This window comes from Cervus elaphus, chromosome 5, assembly GCF_910594005.1.
Source record: "Cervus elaphus chromosome 5, mCerEla1.1, whole genome shotgun sequence".
Classification (NCBI taxonomy): Eukaryota; Metazoa; Chordata; class Mammalia; order Artiodactyla; family Cervidae; genus Cervus; species Cervus elaphus.
The window spans coordinates 65,745,183-65,762,368 of record NC_057819.1 but is presented as its reverse complement, the minus strand read 5'-3'; the positions used below and the strand labels follow the sequence as shown (position 1 = coordinate 65,762,368).

The 17,186-nt window shown below is 42.1% G+C and overlaps 1 protein-coding gene across 6 annotated transcripts in view; it reads right to left on the bottom strand.

The window, feature by feature from the left end:
* Positions 1 to 17,186, bottom strand: part of LOC122694217 — a 233,189-nt gene that overhangs the window by 112,506 nt on the left and 103,497 nt on the right. For 3 of the 6 annotated variants that reach the window (XR_006341141.1, XR_006341143.1, XR_006341142.1), the window contains exons 1-2: positions 922 to 973; positions 287 to 469 (exon numbers count right to left, since the gene is read on the bottom strand). The exons of 1 other annotated variant lie outside the window; for it this stretch is intronic. The gene's annotated coding sequence lies outside the window, so the exon portion shown is untranslated. Of the gene's footprint in view, positions 1 to 286; positions 470 to 921; positions 984 to 17,186 lie in introns of those variants that run through there. 2 more of the 6 variants (XR_006341144.1, XR_006341145.1) reach the window with 2 other exon arrangements.

The window sequence follows — 17,186 nt, the reverse complement described above, 5'->3', positions numbered from 1 at the left end:
ATGTCTTATGAAGAATTTGGTATCTGTATTCATGAGAAATATTGGTTTGCAATTTTCTTCCATGTTTTGTAGTATTTTAGACAGGTTTTAGCATCAGGGGCATGCTGACTCATAAAGCAGGTGTGGATATATTCCCGTCTCCTTTATTTTCTGAGAAAGTTTGTATAAGACTGGTCTTTCTTTCTAAAATATGTACTAAAATTCAGCACCGAAATCATCTGGACCTGGAGTTTTCTTAGAGTCAAAGATCAGTTTTGAGAACACATTATACTCTTAGCCAACTCACCTGAGAGAATGAATAATAAACATCTTCTCTTGGCATCTCATTTAAAACTTTTGAGCCACTGTTATTCAATCATCAGTGATGGTGACCAGGAATAACAACTTGTGAATTACTGGGATCAAAAATAGATATGATGTTCATAGGAAAAAAAAAATGTTTCATTTTCTATTTTGGATGAAAGATGACCTGATTAGACCAGAGAATTAAAAGCCCAGTTAGGTAATCCAAACCCAAATCCAGCAAGTCAAGGCTTGGGTGACCAACACTTCCAATGATTTTCAAAGTACACACAGTATAGATTTGTATTTTTTGTCCCTGGCACTCTGATTACTGCCCATGTTCCTAATTTCTAGCAAAAAAATAAAACATCACTGAGTCATTCAGTGCATTGAAATCAGTTCAGCGAAGTAAAAACTGCCAAGAGCTGGCAGATTTGTATTATGTATATATATAATTTCTGGTTTTAACTCCCTATTCCCAAATCCAAGTCAGATTTTCAGGACTCTATTTCACTTGCCCACATAGCCAATGAATGCAGATGACTCCATAAAAAGAGATTATGTATACTTTCAATGTATCATTTTGTATATTTTTCCATCCTCAATTATAAGTCTCAACAAACAAAACATTTGGCCTACCTGTTGTTCAGTCTCCAAGCTGTTTCTGATTCTTCCTGACCCCACAGACTGCAGCATGCCAGGCTTCTGTGTCTCTCACCATCTCTCGGAGTTTGCACAAATTCTTGTCCATTGAATCAGTGATGCAATCCAGCCATCTCATCCTCTATCATCCTCTTCTCCTTCTGCCTTCAATCTTTCCCAGCATCAGGGTCTTTCCCAATGAGTCAGTTCTTCGAATCAGGTGGCCGAAGTATTGGAGTTTCAGCTTCCGCATCAGTCCTTCCAGTGAATATTCAGGGTTGATTTCCTTTAAGATTGACTGGTTTGATCTCCTTGCTGTTCAAGGGACTCTCAAGAGTCTTCTCCAAGCATCAATTCTTTGGTACTCTGCCTTCTTCATGGTTCAGCTCTCACATCTGTACAAGACTACTGGAAATACCATAGCCTTGGTCTACCTAAAGGACTATAAAATGCATTAGATTGAATGTATCAGAAGCCACTCAAAGGTGTTCCTACCAAAGGATGAAACATGGCTATAAAGAAATAAGATTGAATTGTAATAAATAAACTAAAATATTTTCATTTCTTCTATTAGGTGCGTACTTATTCCAGTGAGTATACAGTCTTATTTTAAGTAAGGAACTCTACTCTTAGAATGCCTTTGGAAGCTACACCCATTCTCCTGACAGTCCTCAGTGGAGTGATTTGGGTCACAGTTAACAGATGAGAGGCAGCACTTGTAGCTCAAATGGCAAAGAATCTGCCTATGATGCAGGAGACCAGGGTTTGATCCCTGGACTGGGAAGTTCCTCTGGAGAAGGGAATGGCAATCTACTCCAGTATTCTTGCCTGGAGAATTCCATGGACAGAGAAGCCTGGAGAGCTACAGTTCATGGGGTCGCAAAGAGTCGGAGACGACTGAGCGGCTAACACACTAACAGATGAGAGCCATTACTGGCTGTGTTGGATATTCTCCATTTGCCCCCCCAGAACTACTCTCTGTACCTCCCCACTCAGCCTGTGTCCTGGAAGACTGGTCTGCATGGGCTGTATTAAGGCTCCCAGGTTGTCTAGTTTTCTCTCAAGTTGGGCCAAAGGGAAGTAACTGTCAGAAACTGGAGGTTGGGGACTTCCCAGTGGTCAAGACTCTGAGCTTCCAGTGCAGGGGGCAAAGGTTCAATTCTTGGTCAGGGAACTAAGATCCCACATACTGCACAGCACAGTCAAAATATATTAAATTTTTAGCAAACTGGATGGTAAAGAGAACGAGCTCAGAGATGCGGTTGTCTTCCTCCTCCAAAGTCCCCAGCTCCAGAGAGTGTAAGGGCTCCCCCATCCCTTGTTGATTTCCCATTATCCTTCTCACATATCTTGTAAATATACCCTTTATTAAAAACTCCTCAAGCACACACACACACACACACACACACACAATGTGAGTTGGTAATATGTTTCCTGCCCAAACACTAATTAATAAAGGAGTCAAGTCTGCTGAACGAAGAAGGTGATCAAGCTAAGTGACATGTCTTTTAGCACAAAAGATAGACTATATAATCATGAGAGTAGTTTTTGGAATCACTCATTCATTGACTCTGAAGTACTTTCCAAAACAGAAGTTCAAAAATTGTTTATAGCATATTCCAAACACCTAGTCTCTGAAGGTAACTACTTTGATGGAAGCGCCATTCATTTAGCTATTGAATTTCTGGCTGTTCGCTGCTTTTAAACATCTCAAGACATTATCATCACATTTTGTGATTTTTAAAAAGGCATATTTCTCATTTAAAAAATAGGTACTTTGGAATTTCTGAATGTAAAATCAAATTCGGGGTTAATACTGGTCCAGACAGTAAAACCAGGAAATAGCTTATTGCTAAAAACATAGAGGGAGAGAGAAAGAGAAAAAAAAATGAGAAAGAGATGTTTGAGAATAGATTGGACATAACAGGACACTAAGAAAGAAATAAAATTGTTTCCAACAAGCACTTCATTAAGTAGACATAAGTAAAATTTTCATGTTGTAAGGAATGGGTTGTCTTTGTAAAATCTGCATATGCTTGCAGAATCCTTGGTTTCTTTAGACTCTTAAAAAAAAAAAAAAGTTTTCTTTTTTTAAAGGACTCAATACCTAAGAAAAAAAGTTGAAACCTGACCTAGTGGCCAGTTCCCTATTTGGAGCCAGTTGATTTAATAAAGCTGGTGTTAAACTATTCTCTTTCTTTCCTCTGTACATAATGTACTATACTGAGCTGTTACTGTGGCTTAAAAATACATGATGAACATTTTGAATGTTCTCAGTGTTTTTAATCTAGATTTGCACAATCATAGAAATTAGAGGTGGAAAAACTAGGATTCTTCCTCTTAATATAAACCGTAGACCAAGGTTTGGGGCTTGGCTCCTTCTTTTCTGATTAATGAGGCTGGGGAGAGGGAGTGTGAAGAAAACCCTTTGGGCCATTGCTTCCATTGTTTCAGGATTTCTGAACTAGTGTTATCTCTTTAATGGAGCACCGTTACTTCAGTAATTTATCCTGAAGTCCTAACAAATAATGTCTCACTCTTGGCATTACATTTTAAACTTATTAGTTGACAGAGGCTATGTCTCTATTAACTGCAGTATATTTGAGCAAAGGATGTTGTCACTGCAATTAACTATAATATCAAGATTGGCCTTAAAAAGGCAGCAACCATGGAACTCTCCAATCCCTTGTGTTTGGGGCCATAGAGACAACAAAATCCAGCCTGTCTTTTAGTCATATTTAATTCATATGATGGAATATTGGCACACATAGAATTCTGTGTCGCTTACTTTGCTAACAATGATCTATATCTTTAATTCCTTTAATCTGCTCGTAGCTCGTTTCCTTTTTTTTCTACTTGGAGCAAATGGTCTTTTAAATCCTCTATTCCTTTGGAGATTCTCCTAGTTTTGCTTTCTTTTCTCAAGTACAGCTCCATCTTAAACTCATATAGCTAAAAGCAATCTTGTAAATCTAGTTGCTCATCTCATTTCAAATACGAGGAAATTAAACCCAAAAAGTGATTTGCTATTATTAAGCTCAAACTTTCTCCTGATATTCACTAACAAGGTATAATGTACTGCACTTTTAACAATAACATTTGAAAAAGAATATAACCGACTTTCTAGAAGTTTCAGCCAAGTTTTTTTACAGTTGGAAATTCTACTAAAACATCCTATTTACTTCAAATTGGTTATTTCAAAACCAAACTCACAGTTAAGACTGTCTCATTTCAGTGTAAACTGATAGCAGATCAAGACTGATTCAGCTCTGATCAAATGCTGTGTTCAGTTCATTTCAGTCACTCAGTCGTGTCCGACTCTTTGTGACCCCAAAACCGCAGCACGCCAGGCCTCCCTGTCCATCACCAACTGCCGGAGTCCACCCAAGCCTATGTCCATTGAGAAAGTGATGCCATCCAACCATCTCATCCTCTGCAGTCCCCTTCTCCTCCTGCCCTCAATCTTTCCCAGCATCAGGGTCTTTTCAAATGAGTCAGCTCTTTGCATCAGGTAGCCAAAGTATTGGAGTTTCAGCTTCAGCATCAGTCCTTCCAATGAACACCTAGGACTGATCTCCCTTAGGATGGACTGGTTGGATATCCTTGCAGTCCAAGGGACTCTCAAGAGTCGTCTCCAGCACCCCAGTTCAAAAGCATCAATTCTTCAGTGCTCAGCTTTCTTTATAGTCCAACTCTCACATCCATACATGACCACTGGAAAAACCATAGCCTTAACTAGACGGACCTTTGTTGGCAAAATAATGTCTCTCTTTTTAATATGCTGTCTAGGTTGGTCATAACTTTCCTTCCAAGGAGTAAGCAGCTTTTAATTTCATGGCTGCAATCACCATCTGCAGTGATTTTGGAGCCCAGAAAAATAAAGTTTGCCACTGTTTCCACTGTTTCCCCATCTATTTGCCATGAAGTGATGGGACCGGATGCCATGATCTTAGTTTTCTGAATGTTGAGTTTTAAGCCAACTTTTTCACTCTCCTCTTTCACTTTCATCAAGAGGCTCTTTAGTTCTTCTTCATTTTCTGCTATAAGGGTGGTGTCATTTGCATATCTGAGGTTATTGATATTTCTCCCAGCAATCTTGATTCCAGCTTGTGCTTCTTCCAGCCCAGTGTTTCTCATGATGTACTCTGCATATAAGTTAAACAAGCAGGGTGACAATATACAGCCTTGACGTACTCCTTTTCCTATTTGGAACCATTCTGTTGTTCCATGTCCAGTTCTAACTGTCGCTTTCTGACCTGCATACAGGTTTCTCAAGAGGCAGGTCAAGTGGTATGGTATTCCCATCTCTTGAAGAATATTCCAGTTTATTGTGATCCACACAATCAAAGGCTTTGGCATAGTCAATAAAGCAGAAATAAATGTTTTCCTGGAACTCTCTTGCTTTTTTGATGATCCAACGGATCTTAGCAATTTGATCTCTGGTTCCTCTGCCTTTTCTAAAACCAGCTTGAACATCTAGAAGTTCACTGTTCACATACTGCTGAAGCCTGGCTTGGAGAATTTTGAGCATTACTTTACTAGCATGTGAGATGAGTGCAATCGTGCGGTAGTTTGAGAATGCTGTGTTAGCTAGCTATATTTTCATATATGTCTCACTTCCTCCTTACCAGATATATATAATAATATTATATAATACATTATTAATATGTGTGTTATTAATTATATAATAATATGTTATATATTATTATAAATTATACATTAGTATATATTAAATAATATAATAATCTATTAATATAATTAATATACTATGTATGTAATGTAATATATGTAATATATAATGTATATGTGTATATACATTAACCATATATTATATAGTATTAGATATTATAATAGTTATATATATAATTATATAACTATAGTTTAACTATAATTTATAGCTTACAATTATCGTTTATAAGTCCATTTGGCCAGGTCAGTAGGTTTAGAATTTGGCAGTGCCTGTAAATTTTACTTAATTTCACTTCACAATGAAATTTTGCTGAGTAAATAGAACTAAGGGAATCAGAAAATGATTGATTATAGGATTTTTGAAAAATATTGCCTAAAATAGGAAAAGACAGGGAGTTGAAGGTAAGAGAACCATTCTAGATTAAACAGAATTTTAGAAAGGCAGGTACTAACTAAATGTATAGAATGAAAAAAGAGTCTTGAAAAGAATTATTTTATTCTTTATGGATATCAGTTTTTCCAGTAGTCATGTATGGATGTGAGAGCTGGACCATAAAGATGGGTGAGCACCAAAGAATTGATGCTTTTGAACTGTGGTGATGGAAAAGACTCTTTAGAGTTACTTTGACAGCAAGGAGATCAAACCAGTCAGTCCTAAAGGAAATCAACCCTGAATATTCACTGGAAGGACTGATGCTGAAGCTGAAGCTCCAATTCTTTGGCCACCTGATGCGAAGAGTCAAATCATTGGAAAAGACCCTGATGCTGAGAAAGATTGAGGGCAGGAGGAGAAAGGGATGACAGAGGATGAGATGGTTGGGTGGCATCATCAGCTCAATGGACATGAGTCTGAGCAAATCCCAGAAGATAGTGAAGGACAGGGAAGCCTGGCATGCTGCAGTCCATGGGGTCACAAAGAGTCAGAAATGATTTGGTGACTAAACAACAACATTTCCTATAAAACATAGAAAATAGTTGATGGGCTTTACTAAAGGAAGATTATAGTAATCAAAGTACAAATTGCAGTTAAAAGAGCAAAATAAAGAGTTTGAAGGATTTACAAAAAAGTATTCCATGCTCTGACCACAAATAGGTACAGCTTCCTGTATCATCTGAGGAATGAAACTGTCTTCTCTTTCAATGAACATCTCTTTTCCCAAATGGCTTCTTTTTGCTTGGTTTTGTTTTTTAATTTTTACAACTTTGTGTTGGTTTCTGCCACACAATAATGTAAATTAGCCATAATTATACACATATCCCTTCCCTCCCGAGCCTCCCTCCCCTCCTCCTGTCCCATCCCTCTAGGTCATCCCAGAGCACCAGACTGGGCAACCTGCGCTGCACAGCAGCTTCTCACCAGCTTCTCACCAGCTATCCATCTCACACACGATAGTGTATATAAGCTGATGCCACTTTCTCCATTCTTCCCACTCTTTCCCTCCTCCACTGTGCCCACTAGTCCAGTCCATTCTCTACATCTGCATGTCCATTCTTTCTCTGCAAATATATTCATCAATACCATTTTTCTAGATTCCATTTATATGCGGTAATATGCTATATTTTAGACAACACCACCCTTATGACAGAAAGTGAAGAAGAGCTAAAGAACCTTTTGATGAAAGTGAAAGAGGAGAGTGAAAAAGCTGGCATAAAACTCAACATTCAGAAAACTAAGATCATGGCATCAGTCCCATCACTTCATGGCAAATAGATGGGGAAACAATGGAAACAGTGAGAGACTTTATTTTGGGGGGCTCCAAAATCACTGCGGATGGTGACTGCAGCCATGAAATTAAAAGACACTTGCTCCTTGGAAGAAAAGCTATGACTAACCTAAACAGCATATTAAAAAGCAGAGACATTACTTTGTCAACAAAGGTCTCTAGTCAAAGCTATGGTTTTTCCAACAGTCATGTATGGATGTTGTAAAGAAAGCTGAGCACTGAAGAACTGATGCTTTTTAACTGTGGTGTTGGAGAAGACTCTTGAGAGTCCCTTGGACTGCAAGGAGATCAAAACAGTCAATCCTAAAGGAAATCAGTTCCGAATATTCATTGGAAGGACTGATGCTGAAGCTGAAACTCTAATACTTTGGCCACCTGATACAAAGAACTGTCTCATTGGGAAAGACACTGATGCTAGGAAAGATTGAAGGTGAGAGGAGAAGGGGACAACAGAGAACGAGGTGGTTGGATGGCATCACCGACTCAATGGACATGAGTTTGAGCAAGCTCCCGGAGTTGGTGATGGACAGGGAAGCCTGCCATGCTGCAGTCCATGGGGTTGCAAAGAGTCAGACACGACTGAGCAACTAAACTGAACTGAACCGAATCCAACTGAAGAGTTCTGAAGAATATCATGGAAAGATAAGAAGGCCTTCTTAAATGAACAGTGGAAAGAAGTATAGGAAAACAATAGAATAGGAAAGACTAGAGATCTCTTCAAGAAAATTGGGGATATCAAGGGAACATTTCATCCAAGGATGAGCACAATAAAGGACAGAAATGGTGAGGATCTAACACAAGCAGAAGAGATTAAAAAGAGATGGCATGAATACACAGAAGAAATATACAAAAAAGGTATTAATGATCCAGATAACCACAATGGTGTGGTCACTCACCTAGAATCTAACATCCTGGAGTCTGAAGTCAAGTGGGCCTTGGGAAGCATTACTACAAACAAGGCTGGTGGAGGTGATAGAATTCCAGCAGAGCTATTTAGAATCCTAAAAGATGATGGTGTTATTAAAGTGCTGTACTCAATATGGAAGCAAATTTGGAAAACTCACAGGACTCAAAAAGGTCAGTTTTCATTCCAATCCCAAAGAAGGGTGATACCAATGAAAGTACAAATTACCAGACAATTGTGCTCAATTCACATGCTAGTAAGTTTATGCTCAAAATCCTTCAAGCTAGACTTCAACAGTATGTGAAATGAGAACTTCCAAATGTACAAATTGGCTTTAGAAAAGGCTGAGGAACCAGAGATTTTTTGCCAACATTCATTGGATAATAGAGATAGCAAGGGAATTCCAGAAAAATATCTACTTCTGCTTCATTGACTATGCAAAAGCCTTTAACTCTATAGATCCCAACAAACTGTGGAAAATTCTTAAAAGAGATGGGAATACCAGACCAGCTTATCTGCCTCCTGAGAAACCTGTATGCAGGTCAAGAAGCATGATTTTGAGCCTTACATGGAACAACTGGCTGGTTCAAAATTAGGAAAGGAGTATGACAAGGCTATATACTGTCACCCTCTTATTTTAACTTATATGCAGAGTACATCATGTGAAATGCCGGGCTGGATGAATCACAAGCTGGGAACAAGATTGCCAGGAAAAATTTCAACAACATCAGATATACAGATGATACTACTCTAATGACCAAAAATGAAGAGGAACTAAAGAGCCTCTTGATGAAGGTGAAAGAGGAGAGAAAAATCTGGGTTAAAACTCAACATTCAAAAAAATTAAAATTATGGCACCCAGTCTCATCATTTTATGACAAATAGATGGGGAAGAGGTGGAAGCAGTGACAGATTTTATTTTCCTGGGCTTGGAAATCACTTCGGTCAGTGACTGCAGCCATGAAATAAAAAGACAATTGCTCCTTGGAGGGAAAGCTATGACAAACATAGACAGCATATTAAAAAGCAGAGACATCACTTTGCCAACAAAAGTCCCTATAGTCAAAGCTCTGCCTTTTCCAGTAGTCATGTATGGATGCCAGAGTTGGACCACAAGGAATACTGAGTGTCGAAGAACTGATGCTTTCAAATAGTGGTGCTGGAGAAGGCTCTTGAGAGTCTCTTGGACTGCAAGGAGATCAAACCAGTCAATCCTAAAAGAAATCAACGTTAATATTCATTGGAAGGACTGATGCTGAAGCTCCAGTACTTTGGCCACCTGATGTGAAGAGCTGACTGATTGGAAAAGACCCTGAAGCTGGGAAGGATTGAAGGCGGGAGGAGAAGCAGGCAGCAGAGGATGGGATACATGGCATGACCGACTCGATGGACATGAATCTGAGCAAACTCCGAGAGATAATGAAGGACAGGGAAGCCTGGCATGCTGCAGTACAAGAAGTTGCAAAGAGTGAGACACAACTTAGCTACTGAACAACAAGGGGCATCTAATTAGCATAAACTAGGTGTGGTTGAAAGTGGTTTATTGTGAAAACAAAAAACACTCCTCCCACCCCTATCACTTTCCTTTTCACTCAGGAAATTCCAAGGTTTAGGGATAGTCCTGCCTCAAGAACCAGGAACAAAGACTAAAATACATATTTCTTATTATATCACAAGATCACATTGGTATAAAGGGGGTGATGGGAGATGAAAGAGTGGAGGAAACAGGTGTCCAAATATAAAAGGATCTTATTAAAATTATATGTATCCAGCAGTCATTAGGGAAATATTGAAATATTCAAAGGGAGTGATATAGTCATATTTGCATTTTCCAGAGATCCCTCTAGGAACAGTGTGGACAGTGGATGGAGACATGGGAGACCGACAGCCAACCCCAGTGAGTACTGGGATAGAGCTATGGTGATGCCATTGAAGAGGCATAGGCAGATGGTAGAGACAGCACAAAGGTAGATTTTGTGGGACTTCATTGGATACCTCATGAGAGGAGTAAAGGGGAAGAAGAAATTAAGAATCACTCTTAGTTTTCAAGCTTCGTTGACCAGTTGGACAGTGACCCAAGTAGCCAAGTACCCAGTAGAGACAAAGAAGGACTGGCTTTCGGGCAGAAGTCAATGAGAACTCTTTTAGACTTGCTGACATCCCAGTGAATCATTCTAGTAGATATGCTAAGGAGGAAACTGGAGAGACATATCTGGAGCTCAGAAGAAATACCTTACAGGAGATAAAGATTTGGGAGTTATAGGCCTGCAGTTAGCTGTGGAAATAATGAGTACTTCTAAGTGAGGCCAAGGTAAAAAGATATGACGCAGCCTCTTTGGAGCATGCGTGCATGGAGACCCCTCTTCACCCATAAGAAGGAAGCTTAATTGGAGGGTACATGCCTGAGAGGGGGTCCCTACTCTTGATAGAGCTCTGTGGCTAGGAGGGCAGGAGTCTGGATCTGCCTTAAGGAGCTTTTCGGCAACATGGCTCACAGGAAGCAGGTGCACTCAAAGGAAGGCTTCTAAAGTAGAAGCTTCCTGTGTAATGGCCACCAGCATAACTGCACCACCAATGTAGAGTCGAAACTGCTCCACGTGAAACCTGAATTAGAGTATATAGTGATATATGCGAGCTTTTGTATACAGTCAATCCTCATCACTCCAGATTCTTTATTTGCAAATTCACTTACTCAAATTCATAACCCCAAAGTGAACACTCACAATATTTTTGTGGTCATTTGTGGACATGCACAGAGTGTCAGAAACTGGAGTCCCTGACACACACAATGCCAGTTGAGGTTGGACAAGCTGATATTCTGCCATCTTGTTTCTATTCTCATGGGATACATGAGTGTCCTTTTCAAGGCAGTTGGTATCATAATTTTTACACTTTTGCACTTCTGGCTGGTAATTTAGCTATTTAAAAATGGTCCAGCATAGTGGTGATGTGTGGTCTACTGTTCTAAACACAAGGCTATAATGTACCTTATAGAGAAAATACAGGTAGGTGTTCAATAAGCTTCATTCAGGCATGAGCTATATAGTGCTGTTGACTATGAGTCCAACGTTAATGAATCAATAATATACATTAAATAAGTTGTCTTTAATAGAAACACACACAAAACAAGGTTATGTATTGACTGATTTATGAAAGTGTGACCAGAGGCTTGCAAGAACCCAACCGCGTATTTTCCCTAGGATTATGGATGCTCAGTTACTCAGTTATGTCCAACTCTCTGTGGTCCCATAGACAGTAGCCCACCAGGCTCCTCTGCCCATTGAATTTTCCAGGCAAGAATACTGAAGCAGGTTGCCATTTCCTCCTCCAAGGGACCCTCTTGACCCAGGAACTAAACCCGCATCTTTGACTGGCAGGCAGATTCTTCACCACTGCGCCACCAGCAGTGGTTTGCTGTTCATTAACCCAGTGTTCACAGTGACTGTGTAGGGTATAATTACTGCAAATAACAAGGATTAACCGTACATGCAGAAGTCTAGAATGAGCCAAGAGCCACATCAGTCCTAAATGAAGCTCCTAATTTATTTAAAACAGCTCACTATACACTCACCTAAGGTTCAGGGTAAGGAACTGTTTTTGAGTTTTCATTTGAGTTTCTGAAGATGGGGCAGGGTTGAGGGGAGATTTTCTCTTCTAATCATCTGATCATAGATTGCTTTCATGTGAACTGAAGAAGCACATCATGGAGTCCAGGGTCCCATCCTGCCATGTATTTGCTCTGTGATCACAGATAAGGCTTTGCTCTCTCTGAATTTTCATGCCTCGCCCATGAAACCAGGCAATGACACCTCAGATCCTTATCAGTTCTGACAGCTCATGATTCTGTAGCCAGTCCCAAAGCAAGAGACACTGCCATCCATTGTGACATTAGGACGGCATAAGACTCAGGAAGAAGGATTTACTGCAGTGCATTTCCTATATTCCCCAGAGCAACCTGAGGACAGATTCATTAGATTATTGATTTAAAGATTCTGCAACTCTTGTCTAATTTTAACTTTTATGACAGTAATAAACCCAAAGGAAAACTGTAAAACAGAGCGAAATACTCTCAATTATGTTAAACTTAAAATGGCATTAAAAGTAGAAAAGAAACAAGAGAAGAGTGCCTAATTGTAATTATTTAAAGCAAATGACTTCAATGATCAAGGATGGACCCAAATGTCGTGCATACCAGGCTACCCTGAGCAACCCACTCTGTCTTTTAGGTCTCTCCAAGGGACCCCAGAGTATCTTACCAGCAACTAAATGCTCCATTAAGTACTTGGCGAAGGACTGGATGGACATGTGTGACCCAGACATTTCCATGGAAGGTTAGCTTTCCAGATGGAGTCCTTATTTGAAGAATGTGTGTAGGATTAAGATGTAATCCACTATTTCAAAGAATACAATAATACACAAAATAAATGCTCTGATTGATTTTTCCTCTTCTTTAACTGTAGAGGATACATCAATAAACAGAATTTTTCTTCAACAAAAGGTATCTGTCTTCCAAATTAGCAGAGGGTAACCTCGGGTATTAATAGTAATGGAAAAAGTTGAGAGGATTAAGCGTGCACATAAAAAGGATTTGTGCACACACACACAAATCATCTTGCCTTATCATTTTCTTCAGCCAAATGAAAAACTCAACATGCTATCTGCAAGCTCAGTCTAGCGTCTGAGGGGTCCAGCCACCTTCTCTTCCCCCACTGCCATCCCATACTTGGAGGGGTTTTTATATGCTCTGGTGTGTTCACCAGCATACAGTGACAGCCCAGTCACCTTTCTCAATGATGGGAAAGTCTTGCAGGTGCTGGCAGTGGTTCAGGGCCACTGAGCTGGGGAATTCTGAGATGCTGGGTACTCAGGATATGGTCTGGAGGTGAGCATCTGAACCACATCCTTTTAGTTCCTCAGGTTCTTCACCCTGTGGGAAGGGATACAATCAAACTGGCATCTCTCTGAAGATGTAATTTTTTTCTTTCTCCACATACGATAATGCATGTGTCTTTCCGCGGTTTTCGTAAGTACTGCTCCAACTCTAAACATCTCAGTATGTTGAAAGCTGTTTCTCTTGGAGGATTCAAAGCGTAACAATGTATTGCAGTGTGTGTGATACACTTGTAAGTACATGAGCACTCTGGACTTCTGGGGGCGGGGGGAGTCTCTTCTATACAGAAGCATCTCAAGATATAAAATGAATAAAATTGGTGTTTCAGTGAGAAACAACTGTACACTCCCCGGCACATTTATGAAATGCAGAAATGTAACCTCATCGCTTTCCCTCCACTTGATCGTCGCCTCCAGAAGTGCCATGAAAGCTCTATGGCTGCAGGACTCAGTCTGTCTTTGGCACCTGGCCCAGTGCCTGGCATCTACTGAATGGTCAATAAATGTTTATTGAATAAATACATTTAATTCACCCTTTTAATCTGCAGAACGTCAGCGCCTCTGCTCCAAACAATTGGATTAATTTCAAAACCCACATAATAAAGTCAGTCTGTGTTCGCCATCCTACATCTCTTTCTGTGACTGGAGATGTTTTTAATCTTGGGAAATGCATGGGGCTGGGCAGTGTGCTTGGATAGTCCACATTAGGGGGACCCAATTTCCTTCTGTGGGGCTGCTCAGTTACGTGTGTGTTCGTCTTTTGACTTTAGGCAACAGACTGGGTCCTGGCAGCGGCAGCTGTGACGAGACAGTTGCTGGACAGGAGGACAGCCAAGGGGAAGGCGCCCAGTCCTCACCCCCCTGCAGAACATCTTCACCACACATCCCATGGTCCCGCAGCTTCGGCTCGGAAGCAACCAGGATCCACGGCCTCTCAAGTGAGTTTACTTTGCTCCTCTCATCTATTCCTCCCTAAATGTCCTGGCGCTCAGAAGTCTGCATGGGCAGCCAGCAGCTGCCACACGGAGGCAAGCGCGCCATGGACACTGTCAGCTGACAACAGGCAACGCCACGGTCCTGCTCCCGTTTCCTGACCTAAAATGCCGGTGGGGCAGGGGTGGATGTATCTCTGGCAGTCCAGAGGTTAAGCCTCTGTGCTTCTACTGCAGGGGGGCACAGGTTCAATCCTTGGTTGGGGAACTAAAATCCCACAAGCCACATGGTGTGGCCAAAACTCATCACAATAAACTCAAAAAATGGGCAAAACCACTAACAGGCAGCTAGGCCATCCACCTCAAGAGGGTCTCCAGAGACCTGTCCAATGACAGACATCAGAGAGACAATCAATAAGGGGCTGGGGGGAGGAGAACAAATCAGCTTTATAAAAAAGGAAAAGCCCTACCGCTGTCCAGGGGATCTTAATTCCCTCACCAAGGATTGAACCTGAACCCTCCTAAGTGAAAGCTCAGAGACCTAACCACTGGACCACTGGAGAATTCAGCCAGCTGACAAAAGGCAGGATCCTTTTGGTTGCTTTTCCCAAAAAAGGGGGTGTGTAAAACATTTCAACATTTTAAAATTGATGTTTGTAGCCCCTTAAACTAAATATACAAGATAAAAATAACTTTAGAGTTACAAACTTAGTTAAAAGACCTGCAATGATGCTGTCCTCATGTCATGCGTGTGAAAAGAAGGTAAAAAACCACAGACAGTGCACCCAGGGCTGTGGTGAGCCAGGTCCCCCAGCGCAGCCTGGACCAGGGTCAAGAAAAGGCAGCTGCCCAGGCGCCCCTACCGCGCGGCCTCCCACCTGCTGGGGCCCCAGGTGCCCCCCCCCCAGCCAATCTCTCTCCTGGCTGGCACAGGAGCCTTAGCAACAGACATGCCACATTCTCTCCTCTCATGGGGGACCCAACAGACACATCCATGGGCAGCAGTCACCTCACCGCTCTTTTTAGGTGGAGTTCACACAGGCCTCGGAGAAGGCAATGGCAACCCACTCCAGTACTCTTGCCTGGAAAATCCCATGGATGGAGGAGCCTGGTGGGCTTCCATCTATGGGGTCGCACAGAGTCAGACACGACTGAAGCGACTTAGCAGCAGCAGCAGCAGCATACAGGCCTACCACACAAAGCAGCCCATGGCCAAGCAAGTACCTCGTGACACACATGCGCAGTGCCACAAGTGATCTCAGCTGTTACATAAACCTCATGAAGGCACAGGCGCAGTGCTACAAATGAATCTCAGCTGTTACATAGTCACTATTTACAAAATTGGGGCTGGAGAGCCTGAACAGGCCATCTTGGCTGATTTGCTCTCTCCCCACACCCTTCCAACCTGTACTCAAATACCCTAGCCCCAAAGAGGCCCATCTGACTCTCCTGCTTAATACCTCAGGCCACCTCCACCCACAACACTGGACTCTTCACCCAGCTCCAACCTTTCATCTTCCTAGCACCTTCAAGGGAGAAGGTAACGGCAACCCACTCCAGCGTTCTTGCCTGGAGAATCCCAGGGACAGCGGAGCCTGGTGGGCTGCCGTCTCGGGTCGCACAGAGTCGGACACGACTGAAGCGACTTAGCAGCAGCAGCACCTTCAAGAACAGCGCGACAGGCAGCATCGGCACAAAGCCCTTAAAAAACCGAGGCTGTCAGAAAAGGAGCCAGGAACGCGGCCCTGGGACAGCTCCAAGTGCTGTGGAGACTCGAGGGAAAACAGGCTGGACTACAATGAGAGCAGGAATCCAGCGCTTGCTCAGAGCCTGGAAGGGAGTGACAGCTGGGCTGAGTGACGGTGGAGGGGCACAGATGTGGCCTCTGTCATAGAGCCCGGCTCGCCAAGGTATCGCCCTCCCTCCGAGGTCTCCAAGCACACCTGCCTTTTACCAGGTCCTCTGTGTGCAGAGCTAAGACTGCACAGGGAACACAGCTATTTCTGTGTAAGACACACCTCTTTCCTAGCCCTGCCCGCGAAGCCCGAGCCCGCCCCCACAGCCCGAGCCCCGCCCCCACAGCCAAAGCCCCGCCCCCACGGCCAGAGCCCCGCCCCCACGGCCCTCCTGGGAGCGCCCAACTTTTGCCAGCCCTGTACCATCACTATGCAGGTTGGACAGATGCCAGCAGAAAAAGCAATGGCACTTGAGTGGCTGCGTGTGTCCAGTGAGTGGTGATGTTCTCCGTGTGCAGGGACCGTGGAGAAATCCAACCGCAAACAGCACTGCTCTCCTCCCAGCCCCATATTTGTAGACTACTCCGGAAAAGGCTCAACTTGTACAAAGAAGACCTAAAGTGACAATGGTCCCCTACAACCATCAGGAGACCCTCAAACAGTCACTTTTCTCAGAAAGGGAAAGGAAGCCTGCTCAATCCTGCTAAGGGATGAGGGGTGTGTCTGGGGTCAAGGGAGTTTCAAGTAGTCTCATTAAACAGTTTTGAGGAGGTCACATGGAAGAATGGTAGCCTTTTAAAGACATCTCTGACCCAAGCATCCAAGCTTGGGTGTTTTCCTAAACAAGGTCCCTCTCTTCTTAGTAATCCTCAGAGGAATGAGAAAAATACATGCTGCACAGATTTCTTGAATTTCCCGTGTGGGACAACAGTTAACTGTCTTCTTCGTCCCAGAGGAGAATAGTTGTTTGTGGTATCAGACCACATGTGTTAGCATCTTCCTTGTCCTCCTGTGCTTGGCTGTGGGACTGTCAGCTTGTAAAACATTTCTATCCCACAGTGTCACAGTCGATCACTAGAAATTTAATTTTACTTTTACACTTGTCCAGCCCCTCAGGCGACACATTACGTAGTCATAACAGCAAACATTCATCATGTCTATTTTCTCTCCGATCCCAAGTAAAAACTCAAGTAATATCATGAACCTAAAACCAGAAGAAACCATTCTAATTTCCTGGCCCTAAAACTGAATGCATTTTAAACCAAGTTTTAGACAAAGTTTCTTTTTCTTTTTTCTAGCTTTCTCGAAATTATCTAGATCTGGTTTTCTAATTATTCATCTGTAACTAAACTAGAATACAAAGCTATTCATTGAACCAAATACACCA